The sequence below is a fragment of the Myotis myotis genome, unplaced genomic scaffold (assembly GCF_014108235.1).
Source record: "Myotis myotis isolate mMyoMyo1 unplaced genomic scaffold, mMyoMyo1.p scaffold_m19_p_7, whole genome shotgun sequence".
NCBI lineage: Eukaryota > Metazoa > Chordata > Mammalia > Chiroptera > Vespertilionidae > Myotis > Myotis myotis.
Genome location: NW_023416379.1, coordinates 63,175,790 through 63,191,226, shown reverse-complemented (window position 1 = coordinate 63,191,226; position 15,437 = coordinate 63,175,790). Strand labels below are relative to the sequence as shown.

Genomic DNA, 15,437 nt, shown 5'->3' with positions numbered 1-15,437 from the left:
CTAAAGGAGTTCATCACCACCAAACCAGCATTATATGAAATGCTGAAAGGTATTCTTTAAGAAGAGGAATAAGAAAAAGGAACTCTTACCATTTGCCACAGCATGGATGGAACTAGAGAGTGGATAAATACCACATGATCTCACTCATTTATGGAATATAATGAACAACATAAACTGATGAACAGGGACTGATCCAGAGACAGAGACGGAGAGGCATTGATTGGACTGTCGGGCCTTGAAGGGAGAGTAGGGGAGAGTGGGGGTAAGGGGGAAAGATCAACCAAAGGACTTATATGCAAGCATATAGGCCTAATCAATGGACACGGACAACGGGGGGTGAGGGCATGAGCGGGGGGGGGGGGGGCGGGGGGGTATAGGGGGCAACGTGGGGATAAGGACACATATGTAATATCTTAATCAATAAAAAATATATTTTTTTTTAAAAAAAGAGGTTGTGGTACATTTACACAATGGAATACTAAGCAGCTATAAAAAAGAAAGAACTCTTACTTTTTGCAATAGCATGGATGGACCTGGAGAGTATTATGCTGAGCAAATAAACCATCAGAGAAAGATAAGTATCACAGAAGTCTAATGAACAAAATAAACTGTTGAATAAATAGAACCAGAAACATAAAGCATGGAACAGACTGATGAATTCAGAAGGAAGGTGGGGGGTGGAGGGGTTGGGAAGTGATTAACCGGGGAACTTATATGCATATATGCATAACCCATGGACACACATAGTAGTGTGGTCAAGGTCTGGGAGGGGCAGGTGCCAGGTGGAGGGGGTCAATGGGAAAAATAACAACAGCAAAGGGGACACCTGTAACACTTTCAACAATAAAGACAAATTTAAAAATAAATAAATAAAATATCAGAAAACATTATAATCTACACTAATAAAACACAAACATGCAAATTGACCATACCTTCGCTATACCTTAAGCCACGCCCATCAGCCAATCAGAGCGACTATATGCAAATTAACCCAACCAAGATGGCAGCGGGCAGCCAAGGGGCTGGAGCAAGCAGGAGGCTTGGTCGCCCCAATGATGGAGGAAGCCAAGCTTCCCACTTGCCACTACAGGCTCTGAGCTCCACTCAAAGCAACAAAGTTTCAATTATAGAAGATAAATAAACCCCAGATACCTTCTTTCAGCTGGCCGTGGCCATGGAACTGGAGTGAGCAGGAGGCTTCCCTCCCACCCGCCCTGGCCAGCTCTGAGCTCCTCTCAAGACTACAAAGTTTCAATCATAGAAGGTAAATAAATCCCAGAATAAAAAAAAAAGAAAAGAAAAGAAAGAGAGGCTGGGAGCTTCCACTGCCAGGGGGCTTGCCAGCCTGAAAATGGCCCTCAGCCCCTCACCCAGACTGGCCAGGCACCCCAGTGGGAACCCCCGACCCTAAAGGGGGTGTGGCCAGCCTGAAAACAGCCCCTCACCCAGGCAGGCCAAACCTCCATGGGGTGATGGTCCCCACTGTGGGGAGCTTGACCAGCCTGCAAACAGCCATCAGCCTCTCACCCAGGCTGGCCAGGCACCCCAGTGGGACCCCCACCCTGATCTGGGACACCCTTCAGGGCAAACCAGCCGGCCCCCACCCATGCACCAGGCCTCTATTCTATATAATAAAAGGGTAATATGCAAACTGACCCCAAGCAGAATGACTGGGAATGACTGGTCACTATGACACACACTGACCACCAGGGGGCAGATGCTCAATGCAGGAGCTGCCCCTTGGTGGTCAGTGCGCTCCCACAAGGGGAGCTCTGCTCAGCCACAAGCCAGGCTGATGGCTGCCAGTACAGAGGTAGTGGTGGGAGCGCTAAGGATGTCTGACTGTAGCTTAGGCCTGTTCCCCGCAAGTGGACATCCCCTGAGGGCTGCCAGGCTGCCAGAGGGATGTCTGACTGCCAGCTTGGGTCCGATCCTTAAGCCAGCAGGTGGACATCCTCCAAGGGGTCCCAGACTGTAAGAGGGCATAGGCCGGGCTGAGGGACCCCCCTGAGTGCACAAATTTTTGTGCACCGGGCCTCTAGTAATATATAATCCGATGCAGGGTTAAGTGGAGCACAATTTAAGAACTCAAGCATAGAAAACCATTTCGAAAGACATTCACCAAAATGGCAAGGATGCTTGTCTCTGGGTACCTGCATTTAGGTAACTTTTATTTTGTTTTAATATTTTTCTCTAATATCAAGAATTTTTACACATATTATTTTACAGTTTGAATAGGTAATATAATCTTTTTCATTTTGAAAGAAAAAGAAAAGGCTTAAAAGAAACCCAAATTTAGGACTTTTAACAATAAATAAATCACCATCAGTTTAACTAACTTGTCACCAAAATGTTAATGACATTTGTTTTGTAAATAAGCACGTTGTCAACATTAACTAGAAATGTTCTCCCAGCCACATGGGGGAACTTGGGCTGATTCTGTCCTACTCGTTTCTCAAGTACTAGTTTATATGCATTTCTGTACAGATACATTCGTCTAGACCAGTGGTTCTCAACCTTCCTAATGCCGCGACCCTTTAATACAGTTCCTCATGTTGTGGTGACTCCCAATTTCATTGTTACAAATTGAACATAATTAAAGCATAGTGATTAATCATAAAAACAATATGTAATTACATATATGTTTTCCGGTGGTCTTAGGCGACCCCTGTGAAAGGGTCGTTCGACCCCCAAAGGGGTCGCGACTCACAGGTTGAGAACCGCTAGACTAGAGGTTTCCCAGCAAAGAACACCTGTTGTGTTCCACTAGGCAAGGGGATAGAGGGAGGTTCAGAGATGAGAAAGGCATGAATGGACAGACAGCTGGGCAGGTTAGCATTATTATAGACCAGCATCCCCACCCCCACCCCAACCCCAGTTGCATCTGCTCTCATCTTTAAAGACTGTGTTTCTGTAAAAGTAATGGTGCTGTCGTACAGTTCTATGGCACATGACAACATTTCAGTCAATGGCACACCCCACACACAACAGTAGTTCCGTAATATTATAATGGAACTGAAAATTCCTATAGCCTAGTGACATCATAGCCATCATAAAGTCACATGTTTGTGATGATGCTGGTAAAAACAAACCTGCCTTTCTAGTCTTATCAGAGTGTAGCACATACAATTAGGTATGGTACATAATACTTGATAACAATAATAAATGCCTATGTTATTGGTTTATGTATTTACTATATGATACTTTTTATAGTTATTTTAGAGTATATTTTTCACTTATTAAAAAAACATTTTCTGTAAAACAGTATGCCAGGTTATGCCAAAGCACTCTCATATACCTCATTTTTATTACAACTCTTGAGTGCGTTATTTTCTCTTGTGCTTTGAGGTAATCTCATGCTGTTTTGTACAGTAACATGCTGTACATGTTAGTAGCCTAGAAGCTACAGGCTATACCATAAAGCTTAGATGTTTAGTAGGCAATGCCATCTAAGTTTGCATAAGTGCATTTTATGATGTTTATACAACAACAAAATCGCATTTCTCAGAAGATATTCCTGGTGTTAAGAGGATCATGACTGTAGTAGCAGTGTTGTTTCAAAACGGGAAGAAAGGCCCAGCTGGTGTGGCTCAGTAGTTGAGCATTGACCTATGAACTAGGAGGTCACGGTTCAATTCTCAGTCAGGGCACATGCCCAGGTTGTGGGCTCGATCCCCAATGGGGGCATGAAGGAAGCAGCCAGTTAATGATTCTCTCTCATCACTGATGTTTCTATCTCTCTCTCCCTTCCTCTCTAAAATCAATAAAAATATATTTAATTTTTTAAAAGACAATAAGAAAGTAGAGACATTATTCAAGAAAAAATGTGTCTGATTTCTTTTAAATAAAACCATCTCATCATTTTTATTTACATAAACATTTTTCCCAGTATTTGCTGAAAGTACCTATAAAATTTTTTTCCAAAACAAGCTTCAACTTGGGTAAAAATGCAGCTGAGCCTGAATAACCTGAGGTTTTAGGGAGAACATCTCTTCATCAACATCTGTGAACAAAACCAGAGGCAGAAATTTTGCAAGAGATTTGCTCAGATGGTGGCACTTATGGGCATTGACTTATTGGGCAAGCAGCAACTTGGAAGGAGCAATGCTGATTCCAACAGAAATGTTTTATTAAAAGCGTAGGCAAATTACAAACAAATGGTATTCATATCAGAAAGAGCGCTGCCAACAGCCTTAGGGGCAAGAAAAACTTAGAGTAGGGTGGCACCACAGTCTCGTGACTCAAGCTTAGTCAAAGTGTTATGTCGGAGTCTTTCAAGGTTACTTAAAAAAAATAATCTAAACATCTGGGAGGGACAATTGGTCTGGACATAGAAATTATTAGAACTAACATTGCAAACAAAAATAAGCTTCCACTTAAAGAAAGCCTAATAAATCAGGAGCCCATTGTTACCCAAGAAAGAACTGTCAGTGGCAATCCCAGTAACCACTCCACCTCCCTGGCACAATCCGTAGGCATAATAACTAATTTTCATCCACATGGTTGAATGTGCCAGCTCAGCCAGCAGAGACTAGCTAACACAGAGCTGAGGAGATCATGCTTTTCAACAGTGACTGACTTCTAATCCAGATTAGGGAATGGAATTCAGGCAGGACTTATGTTTACGTCATGCTATCCAAGACAACTTACATGTTCTGAAAACCCAATCTGCGTCAGACGGCTGCATCTGTCTCATTTTTTCCGTGGGAAGGGAAAGTAATTTGTGTAAGAAAGACAACCTATCAGAAGAAGCCTTCCCAGATTCCCCTAGAAGTTATTCATCTCTCCCTTCACTTTAACATGTTCTTGGTATTTCTGTTTGTATTTGAGAACACAGATCTAATTTTTCATATTTCTGTCCTTCCATGTATCTTTTTAACAGTGAAAATAAAGGCAAACATGGAGCATCATTAATCAAAAGAAAATGTTACTTAAGTTGTTCTTCCCAACTTGAGGCAAAAAGCCACCTAATCTGTTTAGAGCCATGCCAGCTACGTAATGGACACTCAGGAAAGATGACTTAAATACAACTAAATTGACAGTCCCACTTTGCATGTGTAATTTTCTGCTTTTTTTTTTTTTTTAGATTGTAGCCAATACTTCTAACATGTTTGTATAGCACTGAATTATAAATATTTTTCAGCTTGAAGAGATTTTAGCAGCATCAAGTAATAGTAAGAACCAACACTTACATTATACTAACAGTTTAGTAGTTATTACTCATTAATCCTCAGAAAAATCAAACAAACTGGACATTTTCATTATCCTCATTTTACAACAGACACTGAGGCACAAGGAGTTAAGTAATATGCTCATCACTATATGAACCAGTAAGTGACAGAATCTGAATTTGAACTCAGGCAGTCTGGCCAAATGGGTTTTGCCCACAGAGCATCCTCCTGCATTTTTGGCTTCACTGCTTCCTTTACAAATAGATTCAGGGAAAACCCTAAAGCCAGAGAAGAGGGCATGCACTCCTGAGCCAAGGTCAATGCTCTTGTTTTCAAACTTGGATCCAATCTAACCAGATACCTGCTACTAGACAGGTTCCCAGAGATGGACCGCAATATTGATTCATAAGCCTCCCAAAGAAGAGATTTAATAGTTCAGAGGAATGTATGATAGCCCTCACCGGCAAGTCCTTCTTCTCATCCGTCAGGTCACTGCTTCCCCATTGCTTTCACTGCACACCGAGGACAGCACCCTCTTCAGAGCAGCCCTTCTATGGTGAGCCCAATGGGAACAGAGGAAGCAGCCCTGAATCAGGCATTAGGCTGTCTGAGTTTCAGTCCTGGCTCTTCACTAACCAGCTTTGTGAATTTACAGAGAACATTCCATCTCTTGTTGTGTAATTTCTTACCTGGAAATTAAATGAGTCAGATAGATTGTTTTTAAAAATCCTTCTAGCACACAGTAGAAGTGCTGGACAAATGTTTGCTGCACTAAATACAGTTCTGGCAAGACATTTAGTGTTTTAGTATTCTCTTGAATACTATCCTTGAGTGTCCTCTTTCAATCATTGATTATGTTGTCTCTGATTTCAAGCTGGGGACTGACAAGAGAGGGACCACAAGTGGCCCTGGGAATCACTCAACTTTCCCAACTGCATTCCTGACATCAATAAGAATCCAGCCCCTCATCTCAAAAAAGTAATTGTGAAGAATTCTACTAATAATGCTCTTATTCAAATGTGACTCAAGCTTAGTCAAAGTGTAATGTCAGAGTCTTTCAAGGTTACAAAAAAAAACAAAACAAAAAAACAAAACAAAAATAAAAAACCACACTAAACATTTGGGAGGGAAAATTGGTTCTTGACAAAGAAAATATTAGAGTTAGAACTGAAGACAAAAACAAGCTTCCACTTAAAGAAAGCCTAATAAATGGTGCTTGTTAAGCCATAAATTCTTTAGACGCTCTGGAGAGTAAACTGGTATCTGAGGTAATCTGAACTGTAGCTGTCCCCCACCTCTTCTAAAGTCCTGGGGATAAGTGCCCAATTGGCATAGTGTGGGTCTCATGCCCACATACTGAATATACTCAGGGCAAATAGAAGGGTTGGACCCCCTTTGGCTATTATAGTAAAAGGGGAAAACTGGGGACCATTGACATTGAGCCACATATGATAGTTATTCCCCACAAGGAATTTCAGGTTCCACTGCAAAAGGAAAGGAATATGGGATACCAAACCACAAAAAATGTGCACTAAAAGTAATAATGCAGACCTCCTTCCAACTTTTCTTTAGCAAAGTCACAGAGTGACTTTTCATTTGCTATTCTGATGTAAAGTGACTGGCATATTGTGGCCAGATTTCATAGATTACAATCTTCCTGCTGAACCTGAGGATAAGATGTTTGACTGCATTGAAATATATTTTATAAAGAAGCCAGCAGAGCTCTTTAGTTCATTGTTTCCAGGCTTTCCTTATAAAATACCCCTGTTTGGAATTTCACAATCACATTAGTATATTAAAATCTGTGTATCATTCTGAAAAAAAAAAATGAACCTTTTTCATGCTGTTTAATCCAAACTTATTTAACCATGGAATAATTATTTTATTTTTTCACTTTTATTGAGAAATGATTGACATAGATCACTGTATAAGTTTAAGGCATACAGCATGATGGTTTGATTAACTTATACTGTAGAATGATTACCACAATGGGCACAGCTAACATTCATCTTTTCATATAAATACAATAAAAAGAAAAAAATTTCTTTTTTAGGATAAGAACTCTTATAATTTACTCTCTTAATAACTTTCCTATATAGTACACAGTGGTGTCAGCTCCAGTCATCATGTTGTACATTACATCCTTAGTATTTATTTATTTTATAACTGGCAGTTTGTACCTTTTGACGACTTTCCTCCAATTCCTCCTTCCTATTCCCTTAGCCTCTGGTAGCCATAAGGCTGATATCTTCCTCTACAAGTTTGAAGGAGGTTTTTTTGTTGCTTGATTTTTTTGTTTGTTGTTTGTTTTTGTTTGTTTTTGGTTTGGGGGGTTGTTGTTTTTTTAGATTCTATATATAAGTGAGGTCATACAGTATTTTTCTTTCTCTGTTTGACTTACTTCCCTTAGCATAATTTCTTCAAGGACCATCAATTTTGTAAAGATGGTAACATTCCCTCATTTTTCAATAGCTGAATAATATTCCATTGGATAGATGATAGATAGATAGATGATAGATGACAGATAGATCTCACAACTTCTTTATCCATTCACCCATTAATGGACACAGGTTGGTTCTAAATCTTGGCTATCCTATATAATAAAAGAGTAATATATAAATCGAACAACTGGCGGAATGACCAGTGCGGGGGAAGCGGGGTGGGGCCGGTGAGCAGGCAGCATCAGACCAGCCAAGGCATGTGCCAGTGGGCAGACGGAGGAAACAGCGATGAAGGGGGCAGTGACCAGCAGTGGTAGGGTGATGGGGGCGGCACCGTCACCTAATCAGCTGGCCCAGTTGCCTCCTGCAGAGGGAGGCCAGACTGTGGCTTAAGCCGTCAGTAGGACATCCCCTGAGGACTCCCAGGCTGTGAGAGGGCACAGGCTAGGCTGAAGGACACCCACCCCACCCCACCCCCCCACCCCCGCCACTGCACAAATTTTCATGTACCAGGCCTCTAGTTATAAATAATGCTGCTATGCACTTGGGAGTACAGATATCTCTTAGAGTTAATGTTTCCATTTTCTTCAAATAAATACCCAGAAGTAGGATTGCTGGTTCATACAGTAGTTGTATTTTTAATTTTTTGAGGAACCTGTGTATTATTTCTATAGTGCTGCACCAATTGATACTGCCACCAACTGTGCACAAAGGTTCTTTTTTCTCCACATCCTCACTAACTTTTGTTATTTCTTGTCTTTAATAATAGTCCTGTGTGGTGATATCCCATTGAGGTTTTGAGTTACATTTCCTTAATAATTGGTAAAGCTGAGCATCTTTTCATGTACTTGGCCATTTGTATGTCTTTTTTGGACATATAGTTCTATATAGCAGACTCTACGTGTTCATAGAACAGTATCATTTTAAAGGAATGTTTAACAGGGTATATACATATCAGAATAATTTGTGAAAATTTTGTCAAGCTATATATATGTAGCATTCCCAACTCCAGTTGATGGGAGGACAGAAGAGAAGTAAGGGATATCTGTATTTCTTAAATCCCCAGAAGTGACACTCACTCCTACTTGGAAATAAATAACCTAGAGGGAGATCAGAGTCTCCTAGAACCCAGCATGAACCAGTGCCCTCAACTGATATGTAGGAAATATTAGCCTTCTTCTCTTTATTATTCAAAACACAGAGTTATAATTAGGTAATAATTAACAATCTGTACATGCTAGCGGTTTATATTAGAGGGTATACCAAAATAAAACTATTTTCTAGATAATATATGGCCACAAAGAAAAGAAACCTGCAGTAAAATATAACATAGTAAAATTGGGCTGCTATTTCTCATTTAAAAGCTTAACAATTAAAACTTTAAGCTGACCCACTCAGTTTGCTTTCCTCCCAACTGCAGAATATTAGACAGAATTCTTAGAATTTTGTGGATTCATTGGTATGGCTCCTGGGGAGTGTTGTGGGTTTAGAAGTCCTGCCATTCCAGAGTCATGTTTCTTTCTTTAACTGTAATTCTTTGAAGACTGAGTTTTGTTCCTTTCTGGTTTTGATTGCTGCTGTGGATTTTTTTCTCTAGTTTTTGCTTGCTTGTTGTTGTTTATTTCATTATGAATTAGAGCAGGGAGATTCTACAAGGCAGCCTCATTTCTTATCCAGAAACTTTCTCTTAAATTTTGTAATTATGTTTATGAAATTATAATAATTTAACTTTATGTTAATTAGTTCTTTCTATCTCAATTACTTTGCTGAAATATATGGCAGGACTTCTTACATTTATCTACATTGGAGGCTATAGAGCTCTCATTTTGAGAAAGAAAAGGCATGAAACCAGAAATATGAGTCTCATTTTTCAAACAGAATCAGCTTTAATTTTTAAAAAACTGTGAAATCACTCACCTACTATGTTGTACAAACCTTCACTTTGCTGGTGAGAGAAGCTAGAGGCTACAGAACACTTACGACCCAGAGAGCTAATCTGAGGACTACTTTCTAATTATACTCCAGTGTTGCTGATACTGTTTTCTGTTGTGTTTTCCACTACTACATGTAAAGAAATAATAATCCTATTGCTATTAAATTCTTTATTTAATATAAAACATGGTTTTTAAATTTCTCAATGCTTTTATGAATATAAAGAATCATAAAATGTGGTCTTTATGTGATTGTGGTAATTTAAAAACTGGTGACAAAAAAATGTAATTTTTAATCTTTAATTTTCCTCCCCAAAGTTATACCCTCGCTTCCACCAGTTCCATTGTACACTCTCATGGTAGTTGCGGTGTTTGAAACACCAGCGCTCTATCTCTGCTCTGACATATTTAAAACAAAAATTGCTTCTAAAGCCTCAAATCCTGTAACTCAAAACTTTGTTTATTCTCCAACAAGTTCAACTTGTAAAAAAATTGTTATTACACTATTAATCTTAGTTTTCTTCTCCTTTCCCCTTTATCTTGACTTCTTGTCTCTTTACTTATGCTTTTTCCCTTTTATCTGAACTCAATAACTATAATTTTCTGCTCCTTTTTCATAGTGGTCAGGTCATTGTGTACCCTACCAAGGATGCCAAAGAGCATATAAAATGTTTCTCTGACTTCCAAGGTAAATAATTTTGAGCAGTATGCTACAAATGGTGTTCTTCCTCCACTCTCCTCATGTATTTCTATTGGCCCTATGTGAGTTTTGTTCTGTGTTCTTCTCCTCCGGAAAGGAGATCCCTATAAAGACCTGGTGTTTCCAAAAGACTAGGGAAGTTGCAGCTCCTTGGCCCTGCTTCTTCAGTTGGATTCTAGTCAAAATTCCATCTGAGACTCACTGTGAGGAACAGGTTACCATGTGCAGTTTCTAATACAACTCCCAGTGTATTTGAGGCCTTCATGTAGCACAGCTAAACCTACATGCAATGGTCTTCTGATCTCACTCCCTAGATGTTTTATATTCTTACTAGACTGTGCACATGTATAACACATTGCATAGATGCTAAAACTAGTTTTTTTTCCTATTTCTACCCTCTTCACCTTGGTTTTAAATGTCCCAGGATGCAGTGATCACTTACCCTTCTCTCCCTGCTTCCTAACCTGTGAGATCTGAGACCACTGGCATCCACGGAACTTAACTCCCAGGATGGAGAAATCAGGCCACCTGTATCAACATTACTTAACTGTTTACTCCAGAACATTATTAGAGAAATATAGGGATGTGAATCAATAAACAATTTCACTGCTTCTTTCAGTAAATTATGGCAACCGAAATCTAGCCAAACAGCTTGCTTAAGACTCACTCAAGACTCTCATTGCATTCACAGTCCTAAATTATTATTATGTCATGTACTTTGCTCAATCCTAATATGTTCTCCTCCTTGTAAGACCAGCTTTAATCCACTTGAGCCCAGACACTAACACCCTATAAATATCCTTCCCTGACCTCTCTCCTCTGAGATTCTTTGTAAGACAATAAAGGTAGTGTTCTCTTTTATTGTATTAGGCCTAATAAATAGGACCTAATTGATTAGCAGGTTTGCTGGTAGTCTTCTGGAGAGTTGACATCTTCTGGGGAGACTTGTCATCTTAATGAGCTTGCTGTTGTCTTTTAATATGGAGAACAAATGGGAGTAGAATAGTATCATGTTCCCCCCAAAGCCCGAGTCTAAGAATCACTTGCCTGATTTTCTAGCTGGTTTACCACCTGCATCTACATGTGAGCCTAGTAAGAAAGGGTGATGTCTTCCATTATTTCAGGTATGTGGGGTTTGTTTTGCTACATTAGGCAAAATACAGCTAGGTTAGATTCATAGAGTGTTCTTACCAGTCCAGACATTGGCAATTTATATTGTCTTGGGAATTCTCCAAGAATCTGCAGTAGATTGTTCATAAGGTTTATATTTGGATGCATTTTTTTTACTACATTTTTTATTTTTTGAACCATTTTAGAAGACGTTGGAAGATATTTTTGTAAAGGGCTTTCAGGCAGATGTCATTTTCAACCATAATTTTCTGCTCCTTTTCAAAGCAAAATGTCTGTGTCTATTATTCGAATTGGCCATTCATTTGGTTTTTTCTTCTCTTCATTAAAACAATATTTATGGAGTATCTAGCCTGAAACAACTATTGTGAAAGGCATTAAAGATTGGCCTTCCTTACTCTCAAAGACAATATACTAGTATTAGAGTAGTCCTATAAAAGAATAGCTTTTATATGCCTACCATTTAGGTAGATATAGATATTTCTTCTTGAGAAGAAAATGGTATTGCATAATAAAAAGTGGGTTTAAATGTTAAAGAACAGAAGGTATCAAAAAATAATCCCAATTATTTAAACTAGGAAAAGAATTCTTATCTCAAATTTTGTTTTGAAAAGACCACATTTCCAACAGTCTTATTTTATCACATTTCCTCTAGAATAGTCGTATTAATGGTCACTTATATAAATACTTGAGAAAACTTGTAATTTCTTCAGGCTAGAAGTGAATACTGACTTCACTCTTCTTCCTTCTTATGCACCTCTATGTCAGAAGGCAGCCCATAAAAAATAATTACGGAGAACTGGTGCTTTACTGTGTTTTATGGAAATGATTTTCAAATAAATTCAGTAATTATATCCTGAAGTTTGCTTACACAAGTCCTATGAGTATTACTGAAATAAAAGTGACTTCTAAGAATTTTTAACAATGTGCTCGCTTTCCCATCAATGTAACTCATGCTTGACCAATTCCTAGAGTTGATATCAGTAGTCTAAATTCACTGTTAACTAAAAGCCAATTAAAGAAAAAAAAAACAAAGAAGGTCAGAATTTAGACTCAGAATTAATAAAGAATTTAGTAAAAGAAGAATTTATGAAGATACGATAGGTGATCTCTCCAGTGTGTGATGATTGATCTTTTGTCTTGATTTTTCCAGAACAACCTTTATTTCAAATGTTTTGCTCTGTCATCACATAATAACTATTCAATATAATTAATTCCAGTCATAAATTATGGTCCAAGTTCCTATACTGGTTAATGTTTATGGAGTATAGTCCACTACATAGGACTCTATCTCACATACCAATTAGTTGCAATTCCACAAAAGGTTTCACATTTTATTTTATTCAGCAAGCCTTGGCATGAATAGCCCTGGTAGTCCTAACATGAATGAATTTTTCATCTCCTCCTGCGTGCAAATACTTAAAAGGGAGAATGTATAAGAATGCTGGGTACATGCAGAGTATGTAAATTAGTATTAGAGAATACTAATTAAGATAAGATAGGACCCAGATATGGAGATTTAAAAAAATAAAAATCCATATAGTATCCTCTCAGAATTTACCTACATTTGGCCCTGCAATGGCTTTTGTGCTCATGGACAATAAGAGTTACGTGTTAGTTATAGTCTCAGTTTTATTTCACCCACTATGCATCTCAATAGCTATTAAAAGGGAATTGTTGTCATTATTCTCCTTTCCCTTAATACAGAGGGGAAAAGGGATTTTCATGGTAATCTAATACCAAAGTAATTTTTAAGAAAGGAAGGTATTTGTCCTTCCCCAGGAATTACTCAAATTCTAGACCAGCTTTAGGAATATATACTGAAGCCAAATTACACAAGTTAAATCCCAGTCTTTGCACCCAGCATCAAAACCTTAGTAGTTTGGCCAGTTCTGAGGCCAGCTTAATATTAAGGACAGAGTTTGCTCGAAGTAGGCATGAGAAGTTTTCAACAACCCAACCTCTGAAATTTGACTTAGATGTTGAATCTGGAATTTCCAGTCCATTTCAGTGTCCACCCATCCACTGAAATGAAGAGGAAAAATTTGACACCTTGTCAGTTCATATCATCTATAAGTGTGCTTAACCAGAAGGCAGAATTTCTTAAGAGACACCATTAAGATACAAGAGAGGAGGTAATAAACTTCCCATTGGCAGAGTCTGTGGGATGAAGTAGGTGAGAGTCTCCCTTGAGGTATAAGATGACCCTCAAAATGTCCCCTCCAACCCAAGACATTTCATGGCTTACCAGTGAACTTCCATTGGACACAAGTTATGCTGCTCATGGTAATAAATATTTTTATAAATAATTTTGATTTGTATTACATAATGATAAAAGAATCAATCCAACAAGAGGATGTAACCCTTGTATATATTTCTGTACCCAAAATAGCAGCACCTAAATATACAAAGCAAATATTGATGGACATAAAGGAAGAGATTGACAGTAATACAGTCATAGTAGGGGAATTTAACATCCCATTGACATCAATGAGTAGATCTTCCAGACAAAACATTAACAAGGAAACAGAGACCTAAAATGACACACTGGACCCAACAGATTTCACTATATTTTCAGAGCATTTTACCCCAAAGCAGCAGAATATACATTCTCTTCAAGTGCACATAGAATATTTTCCAAGATGGATCACATGTTAGTGCATAAAACAAGTCTCAATAAACTTAAGAAGATTGAAATCATATCTTCTTTGACCATAATAATAAGAAACTGGAAATTAATTGCAAGAAAAATACTGAAAAACACGCAAACACATGGAAGCTAAAAAAACATGTTACTAAACAATGAATGGGTTAACAACAAGATCAAGGAAAAAAATCAAAAGATAACTTGAGACGACCAAAATCTATGGGACACAGAAAAGCTAGTCCTATGAGGGAAATGCATAGCAATACAGGCCTACCTCAAGACAAGAAAAAGCTCAAATAAACAATCTAACCTTACGCTAGAAACTAGAAAAAAACAACAACAAACAAAATGCAAAGTGAGTAGAAGGAAGAAAATAATAAATATCAAAGCAGAAATAAATAAAAGATAGACTCTTAAAAAAAATGATAGAAAAGATCAATGAGACCAAGAGCTGAGTCTTTGAAAAGATAAACAAGATTGATAAACTTGTAAACAGATCATCAAAAAAAAAGAAGACCCAAATAAGTAAAATTAGAAATGAAAAAGGAGAAGTAACAACTGACACCACAGAAATGTAAAGGATTATAAGAAAATATTACAAACAACTATCTGCCAACAAATTGGACAATCTGGAAGACATGGATAAATTCCTAGAAACATACAATCTTGAAAAAAATAATCAAGAAGAAGCAAAATCTGAACAGACTGATTACAATGAACAAAATTGAAGTATTAATCAAAATGTTCCAACAAACAAAAGTCCTGGACCAAATAACTTCACAGGTGAATTTTATAAAACATTCAAAGAAGAGCTAACCCCTACCCTTCTCAAATTATTCCAAAAAGTTCAAGAGGAGGGAAGACTCCCAAGCTCATTTTATGAGGCTAGCATTATCCTAATTCCAAAACCAGATAAAGATACTACAAAGAAAGAAAATTATAGGCCTATATCCATGATGAACATAGATACTAAAATCTTTAACAAAATATTAGCAAACAGGATCCAGCAATTTATTAAAGAGATTATATATCATGATCAAGTGGTATTTATTCCTGGGATTCAAAGTCAGTACAATATCTACAAATCAATAAACATGATGCACCATATACACAAAATAAAGGATAAAAACAACATGATCATATCAATGATGCAAAAAAAGCATTTGATAAAATCCAATACCCATTTATGATAAAAAAAAAAAAACTCTCAGCAAAGTGGGAATAGAAGGAGCACATCTCAACATAAAGGCCATATATGACAAACCCACATCTAACATTATACTCAACAGGGAAAAACTAAAAGTGTTTTCCTAAAGATCAGAAACAAGATAGGGATGTACACTTTCACCACTTTTATTCAACATAGTACTGGAAGTCCTAACCACAGCAATCAGACAAATTAGAAAGAAAGAAGTAAGA

General features: G+C 37.9%; 1 long non-coding RNA gene across 2 annotated transcripts in view; it reads right to left on the bottom strand.

Annotated features, from left to right (window-relative positions):
- The window catches only part of LOC118659737, a 104,209-nt gene extending 98,424 nt beyond the window's left edge, over window positions 1-5,785 (bottom strand). For both annotated transcript variants that reach the window (XR_004968692.1, XR_004968691.1), the window contains exon 1: window positions 5,633-5,785. This is a non-coding gene — a long non-coding RNA (uncharacterized LOC118659737). The remainder of the gene's footprint in view (window positions 1-5,632) is intronic.
- Between the last annotated feature and the right edge of the window lie 9,652 nt (window positions 5,786-15,437).